Below are 20,873 nucleotides of genomic sequence, written 5' to 3'. Positions count from 1 at the left end.
ACGTATACACCAATAGGAGTTCACTGTATATATTATTGTCTTTTTCTGCGCCATTCTCCCGCTGTATATAACCCTTCACTTGTCACTTCTGCTGTTCACCTTTGTCACAGGCACTTGTGCACAGTTTTGTACAAGTTACATGACATTTAATGTAACAAAGTTCTTTTTTTTTGATCCATTAACTAAATTATATGAAAAGGAATTTTTGCATTCAATCTTGTCTGATTTCTTGTCTCCCTTTCTTCCTCCTTTCAAAATGTCCCCTTTCCTTGTAACATATTCTGTGCATAATCTTCTATAATTGACAACTAAATAATACCTGTTGAGACGTTGTATGTTACAAACTTTCTAAAAGAGGCATTTTGAGAATTGCGACTTAAAGTTCATCTATTGCGTTAAATATGGTTTTAGATTACAATTCACCAGACACCAAACATGATATTCCTACCTACTCCCACATAAATGGTATCGCTTATAAAATCTAATAAGGTAACTGAAGTTTATCCTACAGGAGAGGTAGGACTTGCAATAGTAAAAAACAAATTTAGGAGTGTTTCACTACCAGGACATGTAATATCTAAAAGTACATGTCCAACTTTTTCAATACAATGCAGCCTGCCCTTCAGGCAGTTTAGAGCCTACCCCAGGGGTGAAGTATGTGTATTAAAAAGGAAGGTTTAGGCCTGGCAAAATGTTATTTTGCCAGATCAAAATGTTATTTTGCCAGATCAAAATAGCTGTTTAAATGGCAGGCCTGGGACATGTTTTCAAGGGCTACTTACGTGGGTTGCACAATAAGGTATCCAGGGCCTAATTTTCAGGGCTAGGGTACCTTTAGGGACTTATGAGCAAATGAAAAGTGCCAATTGGTGTAAGCCAATTCTAGCATGTTTAAAGGAAGGACCACAAGCACTTCAGCACTGGTTAGCACTGGTAAAGTGTGCAGAGTCCTAAAAGCCAACAAAAACGGGTTCAGAAAATATGAGGGTTAAGGCAAAACATTTGGGGATGATCCTGCAGAGAGAGCAAATTCCAACAATAGTAATGAGACCTGCAGAACTAACCACAGATGCCAATACACTACTAAATATAAACTGTGCATCGCTCTCTCCACTCCTCTCTCATGAAACCGCTAAGCGCAGTGCCCAAAGACAAGGGAACAGCAACTTTCTAGTCAACGTGGGTTCTTTTTGTCCAGGAAAATGCTTAGATTTGAGGGAATGGTAGGTGCACATAATGCAGCACATGAATCTGCTACTGCTTCTTGTACTAAGGGGTTGCCTCAATAACCTCTAGATCCCCCACCCATATCCGTAATCAGAATGTCTTTGCAAAATTGATGAATGCAGAGACACCTGTTCTGCTCCAACGGATCCTAGATCTCTAACATGGCAGCCATTTTAATGTCCAAACACTGTTTAGTAGTTCTGTTAAAATCTTACTCACCGTCTAGTATAATTCGCAACATCTGTTCCATTGGCTCCTTTGTGACATGAAGGCGTTTCATAGAACAGTCTACAAGCATGTGTGGATCAAGGGTATTGGGAGCAAGGGATAGAGAGGACCATCCGCAAACCGAGAAAGCCACACATATTATCAGTTTCATCCTGGAGCTTAGAGCGGTTCTCCATTGCTTTTAAAATTTACAACATTTTAAGATTTTAAAATTATATTTAATTAGAAAAACAAAGAGAAATAGAACAATATACATTTTTCTTATATCAAGTTAAAACAAAAGGATAAAATGACAAATGTCTTTGTTTTGTGGACAAGTAACCTGTACTGCGCGCTCTAAACAATTACCACTCCACCATGGATGTCAGCAGGGCTTTAAGCGGGATATAAAAAGTAGGGGGGTCCATAAAAGGAGCATGACCTATAAAATTAAGGACGTGGCTTAAACATGTAACCTAATAGCCCCATAGAGTGCTACTCTACACACACATTTGCATAGAATCGCACTACCTTTAACAACAACTCAATTGTGGCATGTAATAAACACCTAGCTGCAACTTAGTTTGAAGCACACACCACAATATGCTGTATGTAAAAAAAAACACACTGGAACATCATCCTGGAAAAAGCAAACACTTTTAAGGGAATGCAAAATTAAGTAAAGAATATGAAATATACACAGGAACAACATGGGCTACCATAACGTTTAATGCACTCATTGTTCAGAAATCGATCAGTGTTTTTGCCTGTAAAGTTCAGGACATGAATGCAGGCCCCAAATAGGACCCGTCTCAATGTCCTACTGGCTCTGAGACCTGGAGGGACCTGGCCCATTTAAAGTCAGTAAGGGGTATCAATTAATAGTAACTGTTAGCCACGCACAGCGACTGCTTTGGGTATCTGTTGTGAAGATGTTGGAGTAAGCAGCAAGACACTTCTTAGTAGTTACAGGATAGATTTATTAAGTTACAGCAGAGCAACACAACTCGCCAGCTGACCAGACCATCAACTGACAAGTGTGGAACATTCAAGTACAACATAGAATGTACACAGTCACTCTGGGAGGCTTAGTGGGTGGGAAGAAAGAGGAAGGTCTAATGACCGCAGGTGGCCATGTTGGGAGGAGCACACGTTTACTACACATCCTCCTCCTTTATCTGGAGAAGTGTGGCTCACTGGTTAGAGCAGGCAGACCCTGAAGCAGAGGTCAGACCCGGGACCAGGGTTCAATTCCTGACGTGGCAGGGGCTTGAGCTCAAAATGTCCATGGACTCGATAATTCTTGCTTCGGTGCCTGACCTAATCATGGGTTCACACTCTGCAACTCTGGGCATTAAGCTTGCTTAATCTCCACAACGGCCCCCTGCGGCGGGATGCCTGGCTTTCACCTTGGGGATGCCTGTAGGGGCTATCTCACAGGGGAAAAGCCAGGACGGGTTCCCAAGGCAAGCGCGGAGATACCCCTTCGGGGGTCGATTCTGGCGCTATATAAGAAACATAATAATAATAATCTATACATTTATTACAGTATCCCGTGACTCTAGGTCATGTTGGCAACAAGCAGAATAGAAGGCAAACAGGTCTCTCACAGCCTTGTTTTTGCTCTCTATGGTATGCACTCCCTGTCTTCCAGAAGCCCCATGGCAGCAAAGAACTCTGAAGGCCAGGACAAAGTGTCCACATCGATGATGTCACCTGGAGTCAGAGGGTGCATGCACAACGTCACTTCCCCCGCCCTTGGCAGTTCGATGAGTCGAAGTCCTTACCCTCTAGCCTCCATCTCCACAGCAACCTGTCTGGCATTATTAGTGCTACGGAACAATACATTTTTATAAACCTTTCTTTGGTTGAGGAATTAGATTTCTGCCGTGGCAGTAAATGGTTTCCTAAATTCTAATTCCTTCTGACTGAATCCTACAAAAGTAATTGCTCTGAAACTAATGCAAGGCGAACGTCTGTGACGCACTTTTAATTCAGTCACTGCTCAAGTCGAGGACAGCTCTACGCAGGTCGGTCGATCGCCATTTAATCCCCTCTGTCATGCTCTGTCAGCCCGTCCTCGCGCCCTCCAGTCTCGCGCGGGAGCTTCCACTCCGCACTTCATCCATCTGTTTCATTTCCATACATTAATTCTGAATGGGCTTTCGCAGGTGGATTGCTCTCCACGCTGAAGGTCAGAGGAAGGGGTTTGTGCGATTACCTTGTCACAGCCCCTCGAGACTAGCTGCTTTTTTTTCAGTCCAAAAAGCAGCTGTAACGTAACTTCCTCTATAAATGGAAGTTCTACAGGGACGCCTCAGCACAGTAATTCTTAAGGCAGACACTCTTCTTCTAGCTGAAATTACATTTACTTTAAAATGTTTTTTGGGGATCAAGACACCTAATTTCTTTCAGAAATTACACCTATGGAGAGCTAACTACTTTTTTCACTGATGTCCAGAAAAGAATGTTACCACCAGTACTTTCCTTAAAAAAAAAAGAAGTGCTGGGTCGCAAAATTGTGATGCTGACTCTGCCTGCAGCATCACTACTAAATGCAGCCTCCAAGCACCTCTGCCAGAGGCCTGTCCATCAGCTGAGCAGGTATGAGCAGCATGCACACTGGCCACAAGAGAAAGCAGTAGTCCTACTTCAGTTTCCATTGTAGTTCATGAAAATAGAAGAAAAGTTAGGGTTGCCAATGCACTGGAATGGTGAAGGATTACTGTATGTTATGTTATATTTCAGTCTGTTGTAATATGCTATTTCAATTTTTTTCAAATGCTATCATTCCATGCTTTTGGAGCAATGTAGGAGAAAGCTCGACCGCCAGATCTACTTTTCTGTATGTGTTGGATGAGTGCCAGAAGTAGTATGGCTGAGTGGAGGTGTGTTTGTGAAAACAGATGCACTTGTTGAGGTATGCAGGGCATGAGTTATGTAGTGCCTTGAAGGTGTGGGCCAGGAACTATTGTAGCTCCTTCAGGTGAAGAGAGATATGTGCGTTGCATTGGAGGTTGGGTGATTCTGGCCACCGGGTTCTGGATGGTCTATGGCGTCCTGGTGAGCTGCTTGATGATCCCGGCGTAGAGGGTGTTCCTGTAGTCCAGCTCGCTAGTGACAAGGGCATGGGTGACAGTTTTCCGGGTGTTGACAGGGAGCCAATAGAAAATCTTCCTCAGCATCTATTGGGTGTGGAAGCATGAGGCAGTCATAGGGTTGGCTTGGGCAAGCTTGTCAAGTTTGCAGTTTAGATAACCCCGAGGTTCCTGGCATAGGAGGTGGTTTTGGGAGTTGGACTTCATCCAATCGGCAAATTCGGACATGCAAGTCATGAAGCTGTTTCGGGTACTGTGTGTCTTGTCAGTGAGAGAGAGGATGAGTTGCGTGTCGTTGACATAGGAGAGGATGCTGGCCAGCGGGATCATGTATACGTTGATGTGCGTCAGGCACAAGGAGGATTCTTGCAGGACTCCATAAATTCGATCACAGGCGTCCTAGGTGAGGGATTTCAGGCTGACTGACTGGGTTGTGCCAGTGAGGAAGAAGCAGATCCAGTGGAGCAGGGGCCCGTGGATTCCAATATCTTGCAGGCGATGGGTGAGGATGGAGTGGGAGACCCTGTCAAATTCTGCTTAAAGCTCCAGGAGGAAGAGGGCCGCCATGTCTCCTCTGTCCAGGATTATGTGGATATCGCCCATGGCAGCAATGAGAGCAGTTTTGGTGCTGTGGTTTGGTCTGAATTCAGAATGAAAGGTGTTGTTGAGTTGGTAAGGATTGAGGTATTCAGTGAACCGTTTTTTACATGTTTTTCTTAAACCTTAGGTGTGCGTGGCAGCCGGAATATCAGTCTGTAGTTAGTGAGCATTTAGGGGCCCACAGAGGGTTTCTTCAGCAAAGAGAGGACTATGGCGTGTGTTCAAGCATCTGTGAAGGTTTCAGGATGGGTGTGAGCATGGCGTTGATGGGTAGGAGTCCTCAGAGTAAGCATGGAGGGACAAAGGTATGACGGTCCCCTGAGTGAATGGTCTTGGCGGTGGCAGTTTTGCCCAGAATGATGGCGAGCCAAGAGGTAAGTATTGGGTCTTTGGATCAGATCAGGATTCAATTGGTCAAATCTGTTGGGCCTGTTACGGGTTGAAATTGCTGTAAATGGTGGGGATTTTGTTGCTGAAGAATAAGGAGAAATCATTGCAGAGGTCTTTGTGAGGTGGTGGTGTAGTTTTAGGTGCCTGCTGGTGAAGTGAAATTGTTCACAGTGGCAAAGATTTCCTTGCTTCTCTTGGTGCTGGCATTGACGTGGCACTCCAAGGAGGAGCATTTGCTGATTCACGTCACTTGCTGACTTGAATGTGCTTGCTCCTTTGCCATCTGTGCTCCATTTGTTTGCAGAAGGAAGGGTCTGCTGCACTTGACAATGGTCTGTCCATGTCACCAAAATGGGTTCTTAAACTCAGACGTTGTTGAAAGAGGTGAAAATAGGATCCAGGATCTGACTGGCGATGAGGGTGGGTTCATTAACCCGTTGGATGACGCCCAGGTTTCCAAGGTTATCGAGGAGTGTTTACGAGTAGCAGTCAGCAAGGCCTTCAAGGTGGAAGTTCAAGTCTCTGAATAGGCTGTAGTTGCCTGCGTTGAGAATGAGTGATGGATTAGATTAGATTAGATTAGATTTAGATTTATAGAGCGCATGGCTGCCCTAGAGCGTCCCAGCGCTGAAAATGACCTGAACATAGTGAACTCAAAAGGGGACGGATTTAGGGAGTGGTAGGGAAGAGAAAGGTTTTGAGAGCTTTTCTGAATTTAAGGTGAACGGGTTCCATCCGGAGATCTCTAGGAATGGCGTTCCATTTGTTTGATGCATTCAGCGAGAACCGGCGGCCTCCAGTACGTGCCCTCCTCACTCTTGGTATGATGGCCAGATTTTCCCTGTCTGAGCGGAGGGCCCTGGCCGACTTGTAGGGGCGAATCAGTCTTCTCAAGGCCGGAGGGCCTTTGCCCTGCAGCGTTTTATGGGCAATACAGAGTGATTTAAAAGTGATCCGCTCTTGAATAGGGAGCCAGTGAAGGGCCTTTAACAATGGCTTGGCTGATGCCCGTCTAGGCGCCCCCATAAGCAACCTGGCTGCAGCGTTCTGGGCTCCCTGGAGAGTATTGATAGTGGCAAGGGGAGCAGCCAGGATGAAGGACTGGGTTCTTTAAGACCCAGCGGTGCCAGGGGACAACACCTGAAACCTTTGTGGGTAACCTGCTCCGGCGTACGAATCACAGAGACACGGGACACTTCCTTCGGCGTCAAAGATTCAAGGTTTATTTACTGCAGGGAAACACAGAAGTCACAGGAAGTACAACGAGTGTAGTTCGGGGAGACTGCTTCAAATTGGGTCTGTGGATCGCTCCTTTTATACAAAATTCTCCCATAGGTTTACATAGCACACAAAGGTTTACAACCCGGTTCCCACAATTATCCCCGAGAGGGGTCGCTTTGGTCACTTTGATACTCATAGGGTCCGGAACATAAGTGCGGAAACATTTGGCGGTTCCCAACTGTAAAAACCCATCTTCCCACCATTAGTACATTCCAATCAGCAGTAAAACAAATCGAAAAAGGATCAAGGACAGGTGCAGAGGAAGATGGAAACAGTGGGGAGATTGGAAAAGGGTGTAAAAGGGGAGGTATCGGGGAACACGACCTACAGGCATCAAAGGGACGTGCCTAATGAGATGCACGGCTGAGACAATAAACCGGCATGGCGAGATGAGCCTCGAGCGGGGCCATCTGCCTTACAGTATCATCCCCCTCGTCATAAAGACACTTACAAAGGACATGTGTCTTCCGCAAATATCTTGGGAGCCCCAGGGTCGCGAAGCGGACAACGTCCGTTCGCTGGCTACTGGAGGGCAAGAGACAAAATGGATGCCGCATCTAAGATGGAACCCGTGGGTACAGATGAAAAACCCACGTAACAAACGAACGGTTTAAGTTAGCACAGCGAAACTGTGCACACTTACTAAACTCGTCATTTGCGGTTCGTAGATACCAGACTCGACCATATTCGTGCGAGTCGAAAACACCACTTACAATTGTCACGGAACCTCAGACGCTCCTTTTGCCCTCATGTAGGCAAGCACTAGTCGGAATCATACTCGATATTCATCAGACCATCTAGATGTTGCTGTAGCATAGCTCTGTCCAACCGAGTTCCATTGGCAACAGGCGGCTGTCTCATACACGTTGTAGCGCAGAGGCCACATAAGGCAGGACCGCACTGCACACAAAGGCAACACGTGAACAGGAACGTCACAACGACTCCGATGATCATCAGAATCTTCCAACCCCAAGTCGACATCAAGCCCCAAAACCACCCAAGTAGCGTCCAATCCCCTACATCCACGTGTATGGATTCAGAGATTTTATGCAACTTTGAGATGGCTTGATAGACAGTCGGAGCGTTATCAGGAATGAAAATACAGCAGCTCGAATGGATCACCTTACATACCCCACCTCGATCTGCTAAGATCACGTCTAAAACCATACGGTTTTGTAACGTCATAAGTCTATCCGCCTGTAGTTCTGTGGTGATATTACCAAGGGCACTGGCAGTAATATTAGCTGTCGATTCTACCACTCGAGTCAATTGTCTCAGGTTCCTACTATTAACCATAGGTCCCCAAAACGGGAGGAAACCCTTGAAAAAGTCTCCTGCCTCTTGACCGGCAGTATCCTCTTCGCTAATTACGCCTCTCACAACTCTAGTCTTGTGATAATCTGCATCTACAGTGAACGTCGGAGGCAACAAGTTTGCAATAAAACATGAGCCCATGAAGTCAGAGGGCAACCATGCATACGCACGATCATGACAGACAAAGTAGGTACCCTTGGCAGCCAGAAACACAGGGGACGAGATCATCGGCAGCATGTAATTTTCAGTGCAAGCACTCTCTCCAAGTCGGGCTTTCGATCTTCGGCCACGACCCATGAGACAAAAATGACCAATGTGGGGTACGACCCATATCGGAGGCGAGCTTTTAAGCTGTTTATCACTCGTGAGCGCACTGTACTCGACCTTACTCAGGACCCTATAGGCTTGTACCTCTTCCACTGGAATGAGCGACGGCTCATAGATATCTCTATCTAAGTCTTCTATCGCTATGGACAAAGGCTTATAGTACGAGCCAGGGCCAAGGTAGGGAGAACGTGGCTCTCGATTGGGTTGAGAATCTAATGCGCTTCGAAACATTGTTTGAAATGCTCGAGCAGACCCTTGGGAACTATACGGTAACACCAGATATGGAATTCCCTTATCCGTGGTATGTGGCATCAATCCACACACCCAACAATTAGTAGTGTTAACCACTAACTGATGCTGGTGAAGGAGCTGAATAAAGGAATTGTTGCGGAATTCTGCACGTCTAGCCTGTTCGTGTTCGGGTAAGAAGTGAAAAGAATGGGGAGATACAACAGTGGTAGGTTTAGGATTAGGGGTAGGAGTAGGTATGGCAGGAGATAAGAAACAAGACATCATGTAATACACCCCACCCGCCAATAATGCAGAAACAGTCAAAAGTAATACGAATATTTGGAACATAAAACATTTGGTACGACTAAGTTGTTGCAACTTGAACCTTTGCGCCTGAGCTTCTTCCAAGTCCATCAGCTTCGAAAATGCCATCCCCTACGACCGTCCGCAACGTTTCTTGACGCACTTCGTTCTGTGTAGCAGTAGCCAATCCCTAGGAGTTCCCAGGAACCGACGGTCTTTAACCTAGCGTCAAGACCTACTAACCAGAAGGAAGTACACGCGCGGCCCTACGGCCTTTATTCACAATTATGTGTATGCAAAGTGTCTCTCAGCTGTGGAAGCAAAAATATGAGGAACAAAACTCAATGTATATATATACAAGAATAATTACAATGATACGAGTGTTCAAACTGATCGTGGAAAACGGGATAATGCAATTGTCAAGGGACAAAACAAGATCTTTTATTAGTCTCTAGTGCTGGATCGCAAAAAGTATCGGGTTTTCCCAGGATGTGTCTGCTCGTCAAACAAAGGATCCGTTGAAGAGACAGCGTTCTGTTGATCAGTTGAATGTTCTGGTCTTGAGTCTTTTGATGACAAATGTTCAACAGTGTCTTTCTGCTGCACTGAGGATTCTCCGACAGGTTGTGCGTCGCTGAAAGGTACAAACGCCAGCAATCCTTCGGTTTCAGTTGATGCAATGCCTCTCCTCACCCACGAGTCTGCCGGCAACGGAATAGGGACTTTTTTGGTATGGGTGGCATGCACCCAGTTTTTCCGACCCTCTAGACGAACAGCAGTTCTCGTGGCAAGGAGGACCTGGAAGGGTCCAGTGAATCTGGGCTCCAAATTCTTCTTGCGCGAGAAATTTCGTGTCACCACCCAGTCTCCGGGCTGGAGCTGGTGGCCTGGACCCTCCGTCTGCGTCGGCAATGCTTCATAAACCTGTTGGTGAATTAACCTCAGTTTAGCAGTCAAGTCATGGAGATAATCGATCAACATTGGATACTCAAGATCACAGAACACACTCGGTCTAGGGACCCCCCAAACATTTGCAGGACGACTGAACACTATTTCATAGGGGCTGAGCCCTACTCGGGAGTGTACGGTTGCCCTTGTTGACAGTAGTGCTAAGGGTAAAGCGTCAGGCCACGAGAGACCAGTCGTAGCCTGAATCTTCGCTAGCTTTAGTTTAAGGGTGCCGTTATACCCTTCCACCAAACCAGCTGACTGGGGATGATTGGCGCTATGGAATTTTTGATTAATTCCAAGGCCCTTACACACACTCTTCATCACACTCCCCACAAACTCACTTCCGTTATCCGACCATACAATCCGAGGCATTCCATACCGAGGAAAGTATTCCTTCAGTAGGATTTTCGCAGTTGACAAAGCAGTGTTGTCCTTAAGAGGGTAGGCTTCGATCCATCGGGAGAACGCGCAAACCACAACTAAAACGTATTTCAGGTTATTGCATCGCTCCATATGGATGAAGTCTAATTGGATCACCTCAAAGGGACATGAAGGGGGAGCAAAACTACCAGGAGGAGTTGGGGTTCCCTTACCAGGATTGTACAACATACATATCATACAATTCTTAACCAAGCGTTCAGCACACTTCGTGATACCATCGTTCTTCCACACAGGAGACAGCAACTTGCAAATACCTTTCGCGCTAATATGTGCTAACCCATGTGCCATTGTCACAACAGCCAGCACATACGCATCAGGCAACATCCATCTTTTCTGGTCCGATAAATCAATCCAACAACCATTTACATCCAGCTTTCCCGTACTTTCTTTCCACTTCGTCTTTTCAGTCTCGGTGGCCTCATTCTGAATTGCTTTCACACTCTCGATAGTGTCCTCACACATACTCGATTCTGTAGGCCACCTAACCGAACTCGTCACATACATTCGAGTATTAAGGTTCCGGGCAGTCTCCTTAGCAGTCTCATCCGCAAACGCATTACCACGACCAACATCATCCGTCACCTTACGATGCGCACTACATTTAACAATCGCCACCTGCTTAGGCAACGTAAGTGCATCCAAAAGATCATTCACAAGCTGACCATGCTGAATCTTCGTACCATGCGATGTCAGAAAACCTCTCTCTCTCCACAACCGTCCAAAGCTATGGGCGACGCCAAAAGCGTATTGGCTGTCGGTAAACACATTCACACGTTTCCCTTTCGCTAACACACACGCTCTGGTGAGAGCGATCAGTTCTGCAGCTTGGGCAGAATTCTGATTTAATCGTGCAGTCTCAACAACAGTATTCAACGTTACAACAGCATACGCAGTAGTCACATCGCCATTCGGTAATTTAAAACATGAACCATCCACATACAGCGTTCCATCTGGGTCTTCCAAAGGAGTGTTTTTAAGGTCCACTCGACCTTTTGTTTCTTCCTCTATCCTCAAATAACAGTCGTGTTCTGTTATTTCATCTGACTCTGAGCTAACTGGTAACAAAGTCGCCGGGTTCAGAACATTGCAACGTTTTATCTGAATATGACTTGCCAGCAGCGTCAGCTCGTACCCAGACAATCTCGCACTCGTCAAGTGCTGGGTTTTCGTACGATTTAAAAGAGTGTCGACTGCATGCGGAACCATCACCGTAAGCATATTATCCATGACCAATCCTGCTGATTGTCGGATGGACACCGCAGCTGCCGCTGTTGCTCTCAAACAACTCGGCAATGCTCTAGCTACCGGGTCCAAGGTCGAGGAAAAATATGCACATGGACGTTGCTTACCACCAAAAGGTTGCGTTAAGACACTCAACGCACAACCTTCCCTCTCGTGAACATATAATGTAAACGGCTTACTGTAGTCAGGAGTACCTAACACAGGAGCCGAACACAATGAATCACGTAGTTCAGAAAAACTTTTCTGACATTCTTCCGTCCATGGTAAAGGAGTTGAAACATCCTTGCACGTGAGAGCTACCAATGGTTTCGCTAGCAATGAAAAATTTGGAATCCATTGCCTGCAATACGACGTGATACCTAGAAAGGCACGCACATCTCTTTGGGTTGTTGGCACAGCCATTCGCGCAATTGCTGCAATTCTCTCTGGGGTCAACCGCCTTCCCTCCTTTGACAATAAGTGACCTAGATAGGTTACTTCTTGACAACAATATTGGAGTTTAGAAGGTGACACCTTGTGATTTAACTCGCAGAGATGTTGCAGCAGCGATACCGTAGCAATTTTGCAAATGTCCTGAGTATCTGCAGCTACCAATAAGTCGTCGACATATTGGATTAAGGCCGCACCAGCCGGCAATGAAAACGCATCCAGTTGACCCATCAAGGCTTGACTGTAAATCGATGGACTCTCACAGTAGCCCTGAGGAGCGTGTTTGAACCGGAAGCTGCGTCCACCAAGAGAGAAACCGAAAAGGTCTCTGCTCTCTTCTGCAATGGGAATGCTGAAGAACGCATTCTTCAAATCAATCACCGAAAACCAAGATGCAGAAGCTGGAATCAGAGTCAGTAGTGCCGTGATGTCAGGCACAACGGGGAACTGAGGAATCACAATTTTATTCACCTCCCGTAAATCGATAACAAAACGATAAACAGGTGGTTTCGAAGGATCAGTACATTTAAGAATGGGCAGTACAGGGCTATTGCACACGTTTCCCCGCGTTTCCTCAATAACATCTTTCTCGATCAAATCATAGATGATCGCTAACAATGCTCGTTCACCATCAAGAGAGATACGATACTGGGGAATACGTGGCAATCGCACATTAGATTTCAACTGAACAACATAAGGGGAGATGTCAAGCAGGCCCACGTCATTGGGACCCGTTGCCCACAAAGATGCAGGAAGAGAACTCAATTCCGGTGGAAGCTTATCAAGAGACAAGTACATAGGAGAGACAACCCTCTCTCCTAAAGTAAGCTTTACACCCGCAGGAGAACAATACAGAGTTGCATACAAACGTTTAAGCAAATCCAGACCCAAAAGATTTTCACCACAACCCGTGGTCAAAATCAACGGAGCTTCTAGCTCACGAGGCCCAATTGTAAGGGGCAGAGGGCGCGAAACCGGATTGCTAACGGGGGCGCCAGAGAATCCAACGGAAACATTTGTTAAGCCAGACAAAGGTGCGCCAGGGAGTTTCGAATGCTTTATGGAACTTTTCGCTGCACCAGTGTCCAACAGAAAAGGCTCAACGACGCCCGATGTAGCAACTGCGACGTAAGGCCCTCTCTGATCAACCGGAACTGATACCACTCCCTCTCCTTGTCTATGGCTGTCCTAGTAATTACTGTCGTCAGTTCCCTGATCGACGTAATAATCGTCTACATTGTACTGCGCAGATCGTCCTTGCGATGATCCACGTTGATCAAAACAATTATCGGAATTTGATGAGTTATCTGAACGGTCATTCTGAGCACCACGACCCCTACCGCGTGATGTCTGCTGTGAACCACCACGACCTCCTCTGGATGAATTACCGCTATTACGATCGTTTAGAACAGGACAATTGAATTTGATATGACCCTCCTGTCTACAATAGGCACATTGATTGTACCCTAACGAAGATCTTTGGGAAGAGGAGTCATTTCGAGATTGTGATCGATTCGATTGTGGCTGCGATCTATTTTGCTGCAAAGCATTCTGATTCGAACGCGGAGGATAGGCCTGCTGTAACAACACTTTAGTTTTGAGTTCTTTCGTCTTTTTATCAGCACGGTCGTTCTCCTCTTTCTCTCTATTCTCATAATATTGTGCTGTGGCCAATATCTGAGCTGAGGTAGAAACGGCCCACGCACTCTCAGAATTTTTCAATTTATTGCTCAAATCGGGCAATAAGTTCGAAACAAATTTATCCACAAACAACCGTTGACCACCCTCAGTGCTCATATCCTGGCCACTATGGTCGATGAATGCCTCCTCGAACCTCGTAAAGAAGTCGGAGACACTCTCGTCCTTCTTCTGTCTACAAGCTGACAATTTGTCCCAATTCACCCTCATAGCTGGCATTAGAGTTTTCATAAGCGTGATTATTCTCTGGGGAAGAGCAGCAATCAACTGCTCGGGTTTAGCACCACCAATTTGTCGACCATCCGCCGCTACAATGGCAGCCCAATCACCACCTAATTCGTTTGCGTGATTTTCCTGACGAATCTTAGCCCATACCGGTTGCGGTACAACATTGCCAAACAGCATGTCAATATCAGCAAGATTCATTACCGTAGCATCTACGAGCTGCGATAATTCTTTATAATACCCAGCAGGATTTTTGCGAGGGTCAGGCAGAGATTGCTTCACCTGTAGCACTTCAGAGCGTTTCCATGGGAGATGTATCCATACCCTCTGAAAGAACGGCAAGATCGGGGGGTTTGCCCCAGGATTACCTGGCATCCACACTGGTGGAACTTCTCGCATAGGAAACTGACCAGACTCATCTGGCTGTCTTTCAACATCTTCAACAAAGAGGGCTTGAGGTATAGGAGTGGGACGGAAAGATAGCAACCGTTCAACAGCACGTCGAACATTGGTATCCACTATCAGTCCAGTCGAGAACTGAAGCTGTAGGTCAGACAAAGCGGTCAGCACCTCGTCAGGTGCATCGGCCGATATCTGATCACGAAGAACCTTACACATTTCTTCGAACACGAATCTTTGAGTTGGTATATTGAATTGACAAAACGTATCGAGTACGACACGTGGTGGATTTCTAAGAGGATGTGTCATCCAACCCATCGCCATATTATATAGCGAAGCGCGTTCCCTGTTACCAGGAAGCTGACTACGTCTCTGAGGACCATCTGAACCAGCAGACCCAAGAACAGGTCCGAGAGAATGAAAGAAGCTAGCCGCAAGAGGAGAGGTACGACTACGAGTAGAGGGAGAAGTATAGGACACAGGACTAACAAGCGAAGGAGTAGAGACAGAAGCAACAGCAGGAGTTAACAGAGCAGGAGCAGTAGCGGGAGCAGGGGTATGTGGAAGCGGAGGGGCAGTAGGGATAGCAACAGGCAGAGGAGCAGGAACAGTCGGAAGAACGGGTGCAGGTTGAGGAACAGGCGGAGGAAGAATAGGTGGAAGAATAGGTACAGGGGGAACCACAGGAGCTGTGGTACCCTGTACATACGGAGGTGGCGACTTCATAAGATAGGACATTAAAGGATCCTCAACTGCTTCTTCCTTCTTTTCCGACTCCGTAGGCAAAGCAGGATAACATTTATCTATAGTCATACGCTGTAGTCTATCAAACACTTCCTTTTCCTTAACCTCCTTATCACGCTGAAATTGCTCTGCTTTCTTTACAATGGTTGCAACACCATCTCTCTGATTTCGTTTAGTCTGTCTGATTTCTTTCTGTCGGGCTTCTTTACGCCACAACCGAAAGGCATCAAACATGGCCGGCCTTGACGTTTTCTCGAACAATTTAGCCTCTAGGTTATCTAAGATCGGGGTCTCAAAGCTACCATGAGGTGGCCAACTAAGGACACCGTCCTTCTTAGTATAGCGAATCCAAAAATCATTAAAAGTAATCGGGCCTAGCCCATGTTTGCTGTACAGTTCATAAGTCGGAGTTCCAACCGGAGGTATCGGACACGAGTCCTCCAGTCGGGAATCCGCACCACAACGTCTAAAACAACTAAACAAAGTACTACGACCAGGCATCTTGCACACTAGCCGAGTTTCACAAACGTCAAGGGTTACGGGATTTACCAAGTCCCAGCAAAAAGCGAAAACCCTCGGTTTTTGGCGGCTGCAGTCGTCAAACAACACAACAAAGTACCAAGAACCACAAATGCAATGGAACCATGCAACCACTAAGCAACCACAACCAAGAACTCTGGGAGCGACCCACAAATACTTAACTCAAAGATCGATGGCGTCACCAGGAAGGCCCGTCAGTCGTCTCGCTCTACCAAGGTCTACGCCTGGCGCCAAAACAGGTCTACAGTCAGGGCAGCAGTCCGTCGCAGCCGTCAGGAGGCGGGAATCTTCGCGGGAAAAGTCTTCGGGCCACTTGTTTCGACAACAGGATCGATGAAGCGGAGTGCACCTTCCCTCGGAGATTTCACACGAAGTTCCTCACGATCGTCGGGCTTGGACCGGTACCACTGATGCAGCCCCACGTTGGGCGCCAACTGAAGGACTGGGTTCTTTAAGACCCAGCGGTGCCAGGGGACAACACCTGAAACCTTCGTGGGTAACCTGCTCCGGCGTACGAATCACAGAGACACGGGACACTTCCTTCGGCGTCAAAGATTCAAGGTTTATTTACTGCAGGGAAACACAGAAGTCACAGGAAGTACAACGAGTGTAGTTCGGGGAGACTGCTTCAAATTGGGTCTGTGGATCGCTCCTTTTATACAAAATTCTCCCATAGGTTTACATAGCACACAAAGGTTTACAACCCGGTTCCCACAATTATCCCCGAGAGGGGTCGCTTTGGTCACTTTGATACTCATAGGGTCCGGAACATAAGTGCGGAAACATTTGGCGGTTCCCAACTGTAAAAACCCATCTTCCCACCATTAGTACATTCCAATCAGCAGTAAAACAAATCGAAAAAGGAACAAGGACAGGTGCAGAGGAAGATGGAAACAGTGGGGAGATTGGAAAAGGGTGTAAAAGGGGAGGTATCAGGGAACACGACCTACAGGCATCAAAGGGACGTGCCTAATGAGATGCACGGCTGAGACAATAAACCGGCATGGCGAGATGAGCCTCGAGCGGGGCCATCTGCCTTACAGTATCATCCCCCTCGTCATAAAGACACTTACAAAGGACATGTGTCTTCCGCAAATATCTTGGGAGCCCCAGGGTCGCGAAGCGGACAACGTCCGTTCGCTGGCTACTTGAGGGCAAGAGACAAAATGGATGCCGCATCTAAGATGGAACCCGTGGGTACAGATGAAAAACCCACGTAACAAACGAACGGTCCATATTCGTGCGAGTGGAAAACACCACTTACAATTGTCACGGAACCTCAAGGAAGAGGGCATTGCCATAGTCCAGTTTGGACAGGATCAGGCCCTGCATTAGCAGCTTTCTAGATTGAAAAGGAAGGAGGGGGAGGACCTTCCGGGCTGCTCGTAACAGACCGAAGCAACCTCCTGCAACCTTCTGCGCGTGGGTCTTAAAGGTGAGTTGGGGTTCAAACCAGATCCCCAGGCTTTTAATTTGCTCCTTGAGGGACAGAATCCACAAAGGTGTTGGAGAAGTTGGTGCACAGTCCCGGCAGACTGTAGTTCAGAGTGGAGTTTATGGTGAAGTTGGCAGTAATGTGTAGTTTGAATAAGAGTTTGTTCCGTGTTAGTGGATGACATGTCTGCAGAGATGGTGCCGCTGATGGCAGTCGTGTGGATGATGGCGATTCCGCCTCTGGGTTAGTGAAGTCTGTCTTGCCTTGTGATCTTGTGATCTTGTATCTGGGTGGTAATGGCTGTGCAATGTCTGGTGCCACTGTGGGGTTCAGCCAGGTTCCATAAGGTACAGCAGATCCAGGGTGTAGTCTCGAAGCAGGTCCTAGATCTCCATGGTCAGTGAGTGGGCATCGAGTATAATGCATAAGAGTGTGGGGTGCCATGTGGGTGATACCTGGAATGTTTTAGTGCAAGAGAGTGGTGTGATGTGTGTATTCCATGCGGGAGTGGAGAGAGGTGGGTGAGATCAACGGCATGAAAACACAGGTGAAAGCACCCTGAGTGTTGTGTGGTGCAGTGCCTCAGCAGTGTGGCGAGTGACGGCCAGGGTTGAGGGTGTGGAGGAGTGTGGTGGCATAGCAGAGGGTGGGTATAGCATCAGGGATCCTCGCCCTGGTCACTGTCCAGGCATATACGAGCCTTGCCTTTGGTGCACATTTGACATGCCGCCAGTGCATCCACACTGCAGCACTATTAAGTAGGTCCTGGGAGGGGGGAGGAAAGCAGGGGGGCAGCGGGCAAAGCGAAGAGTGGGCGCTGGAGGTGAGAAGTGGGAGAGCAGGAAGGTGGGAGAGCGGGAGGTGGGAGGTCGTAAACAAGATAAGGGGCATGCCATTGCCAGGAGGGCAGGGAGGTGAAGAGCAGGAGCTGTCGCTTGAGTAGAAAATCTACTAGAGAAACAGCCCTCTAACCGCGACCTTCCGCAATTGGAAAATCTTGTCCAAAGTCCTCCTAGCGACCAGAAATCACACTAGGGGACACCAAATCCCGCTCGCATTTAGGGAGCCTCGCGGGAGAAAACAAATCGACTAAACGGCATTTGGCAGAATGTGGTCAGAACTCCACATTACAAGAGTAACGCAGAGATGCCAAAGTCCCGCAATTCCACAAGCAGAATGACATTTTCCACCAGGGCCCAGTCGTCATACTCTTCTGTGATGGACTGATCCTTTCCTTCCCACGTGGAGGTTAGAAAACGTTCAAAAAGGCCAAGCCGTGAATGATGTCACAATGGATCTCAAATGTCAACAGCAGCAAAATTATAGAACGCCGGTTGTCGGTGATTGTTAGCAGTGCAAGACTGGGTAAAGAGAATAGTTTTTTCGCTACACTGCTTAGTGCCTTTGAAATACGCATAAAGGATGCACATCTACCAAGTTTAATGCCCTCTTTATTTGCAGACCGTACAATGACAATTAACTAGTGCTTAATTTGAGCCAGTGGTTGCAGGTGGGACCACCACCACATAAAAGTAGGGAAGAAAGGGGAAGAGAAAAACGGAAAAACAGTGAGAAAGGGATAAAGCAGAAACAAAAAAGCAGCAGCAAGAGTGAGATAAAGATGCTGGAATGTCTGGTGGTGGATGAAAGAGACATGAGGTGGAATCAAGATTACGCAGCCTTGTTCATTGATACCCTGACCTTCGAGAGCGCCGGCCTCTGACTTCTGAAAAAACCTTTAGGCACTTATTCTTGTACAATAAAGCACTGCAACTACCATCCCACCATGGATGTGGTAAAGCTCCCTTCTGTGTAAGTTATTTTGAGGCCCGCTTTGCGGTCTGCGCTGTTCCACAGAGAAAAAAATAAATATATTACTGCGCATTGTCAAAACATAGGTTTTATGTGCTGGAGATGCTGCGTCCATGAATTTCCAGTGAAGTTATTAACTTTTGATTTGTTGTACTAGAATGAGGCTGGATCTGCAAAGGGCACTGCTCTCCGTGGGGCCTGCGCTGCGTGGGCTCTCCTAATACATTTCCGAGATGAGACAGAAATGATATTAAACCAAACTGCCATCTCCTGGCTTATCAGGGCCTCGGTGCACATCCGCTTTGCAGCTAACCTACTCATTATAGAGCAAGCAGGCCCCGGATGATGAATGTTCTCTGTGATACAGCACTTGGCTCTGCTGAACCACTGCGGTCCCTTCCCATCAACTCTTCTGTCAAAAGAGAGGCCAGCAGGCAGTGGAATGTCCTAAATCCAGCTGCCAGTTCAACTCACCCACATGCAGTGGTGAACAGATGCCGTGGAATGTCCCAGATCCAGCTGCCAGTTCCGCTCACTCACATACAGGGGTTGACAGATGCAGTGTAATGTCCTAAATCAAGCTGCCAGTTCCACTCACCCACATGCATTGGTGAACAGATGCAGTGGAATGTCCCAGATCCAGCTGCCAGTTCCGCTCACTCACATACAGGGGTTGACAGATGCAGATCCTAAATCCAGCTGCCAGTTCCACTCACCCACATGCATTGGTGAACAGATGCAGTGGAATGTCCCAGATCCAGCTGCCAGTTCCGCTCACTCACATACAGGGGTTGACAGATGCAGTGTAATGTCCTAAATCCAGCTGCCAGTTCAACTCACCCACATGCAGTGGTGAACAGATGCAGTGGAATGTCCCAGATCCAGCTGCCAGTTCCACTCACTCACATACAGGGGTTGACAGATGCAGTGTAATGTCCTAAATCCAGCTGCCAGTTCCACTCACCCACATGCAGTGGTGAACAGACGCAGTGGAATGTCCCCAATCCAGCTGCCGGTTCTGCTCACCCACATGGAGTGGTGAACAGACGCAGTGGAATGTCCTTAATCCAGCTGACTGTTCCATTCACCCACATACAGGGGTGAACAAATGCAGTGGAATATCCAAAATCCAGCTTTAGGTTCCACTCTCCCACATGCAGGGGTTCACAAATACAGTGGAATGTCCAACTGACTATACACCTCACTGCACAGATAAAAGATCCACACATGAAGTGGAATGTCCTAAATCCAGCTCCTGGTACCACTCCCCCACATACAGAGGTTAACAGATGCAGTGAAATGTCCTAAATCCAGCTGCTGGTTCCACTCCCCCACATACAGGGGTTTAAAAATTCAGTGCAATGTCCTAAATCCAGCTGCCAGTTCCACTCACCCACATGCAGTGCTGAACAGATGCGGTGGAATGTCCCCAATCCAGCTGCCGGTTTCGCTCACCCACATGCAGTGGTGTACAGATGCAGTGGAATGTCCCCAATCCAGCTGCCGGTTCCGCTCACCCACATGCAGTGGTGAACAGACGCAGTGGAATGTCCTTAATCCATCTGACTGTTCCATTCACCCACTTACAGGGGTGAACACATGCAGTGGAATGTATTAAATCCAGCTCCTAGATCCACTCGCCCACATACAGGGTTTAACAGATGCAGTGAAATGTCCCAAATCCAGCTGCCGGTTCCACTTACCCCCATACAGGGGTTAACAGATGCAGTGAAATGTCCTAAATCCAGCTGCCGGTTACACTCCCCCACATACAGGGTTTAACAGATGCAGTGTAATGTCCTAAATACAGCTGCCGGTTACACTCCCCCACATACAGGGGTAAACAGATGCAGTGTAATGTCCTAAATCCAGCTGCCGGTTCCACTCGTCCACATACATGGGTTAATAGATGCAGTGAAATGTCCTAAATCGAGCTGCTGGTTCCACTCGCCCGCATACAGGTGTTAACAGATGCAGTG

General features: G+C 47.3%; 1 protein-coding gene across 1 annotated transcript in view; it reads left to right on the top strand.

Moving 5' to 3' along the window:
- TMEM108 (transmembrane protein 108) overlaps window positions 1-20,873 on the top strand; it is a 794,620-nt gene that overhangs the window by 629,388 nt on the left and 144,359 nt on the right. The window lies entirely within an intron of this gene.

This window comes from Lissotriton vulgaris, chromosome 10 (assembly GCF_964263255.1).
Source record: "Lissotriton vulgaris chromosome 10, aLisVul1.2, whole genome shotgun sequence".
Taxonomy (NCBI): domain Eukaryota; kingdom Metazoa; phylum Chordata; class Amphibia; order Caudata; family Salamandridae; genus Lissotriton; species Lissotriton vulgaris.
The sequence above is the reverse complement of the archived record's forward strand: the minus strand, read 5'-3'. Positions and strand labels throughout refer to the sequence as shown.